General features: G+C 27.3%; 1 non-coding gene across 1 annotated transcript; it reads right to left on the bottom strand.

The window, feature by feature from the left end:
• Positions 1-421: 421 nt before the first annotated feature.
• Positions 422-494, bottom strand: TRNAE-CUC (transfer RNA glutamic acid (anticodon CUC)). The gene has a single exon. It is a non-coding gene; the product is annotated as a tRNA-Glu (tRNA).
• Positions 495-1,231: the final 737 nt, after the last annotated feature.

Below are 1,231 nucleotides of genomic sequence, written 5' to 3'. Positions count from 1 at the left end.
AGAAAAGAAAATTTCATTGTCAAGACTCGAATAGAAAACAACAACCAATTCAAATGGAGTCTATAGCCTAAATATGAGTTATAAAAGTTAAATTAAGAAATATATCGTACTTTTAAAAATGGATAGGACAAATTATGAGCAAATTCAAACATGCTTTTAAGCATCAAGCATGGGTGCAACAAAAATGCGAACAAGAAGAAGTATGGGAAAATACAAATGGAAAGAAATTGTCCTATTTTGGGACTAAGAGGGAAGATTTTTATTGGGCTCAAAGAAAAGCCCAATAGAAGCCTCTACAAAACCAATTCGAGGAAAGGCTTAACCTCAAAGTAAAGGCCAAGACACTAACCCTAACCTCGAAACAAATTAAAAGGGCCCAAGCAAATTTTATTGCAAAGCCCAGAAATAAATAAAAATTATTTTCCGTTGCCGGGACTTGAACCCGGGTCTCTCGGGTGAGAGCCGAGTATCCTAACCAACTAGACTACAACGGAGGATGCTTTAATGAATAGAATATTTATTAATATCATGTAACTAAATTAATATAGTCATTTATTGATGGGTACGAAATTTACTTTGTAATTTTTTCTCTTTTCCACTATGGATATATTGAAATCTTAAAATTATTAAAGAATTGATTAGGATAATTTAAAATTATTAAAGGTATTTTTTAGTTGCATTTTTTATAATTAAAATTTGAAAATAATTTTTAAAATTATGTTTGGTTATATATTTTTACTTTTTATGTTTAAAAATATTTGACAGCCAAAAAAAGAAGAAAGAAATAGATATTGCATAAACTTCTCCTCCTATTCCAATTCTTTTTGAAACAAATTTTAGGGTGAGAAATTAAATATTATTTAATCTTCTTAATTTATTTTCAAAAAGGTTTTTTATGCTAAACATTTCATTCTAGGTAGAAATAAAAATATATCATGCTTAAATCTATAGAAATAAATAAATAAAAATAAAAAAGAACCAACATTACTATACCAAACTAAACTTACATAGGAAGAAAAAAAAATCATCATATTGAGTATTAAATATTCTAAAATAAAAAATCAACATACTATACCAATTCTTGCTCTCACTCCACGTCTACCTTGTTTAATCTTTGCAACTTCGTTTTAATTTCATAGCTCCCTTGCTTGTGTAGTCTTTATTAGTTTTTACAACCTCATCTCAATATTATAATTTTTTTTATAGGAGAATTATACTTTAAGGTATGCAA

Source organism: Vitis vinifera, chromosome 9 (assembly GCF_030704535.1).
Source record: "Vitis vinifera cultivar Pinot Noir 40024 chromosome 9, ASM3070453v1".
Taxonomy (NCBI): Eukaryota; Viridiplantae; Streptophyta; class Magnoliopsida; order Vitales; family Vitaceae; genus Vitis; species Vitis vinifera.
This window is presented reverse-complemented; position numbering and strand designations above follow the sequence as displayed.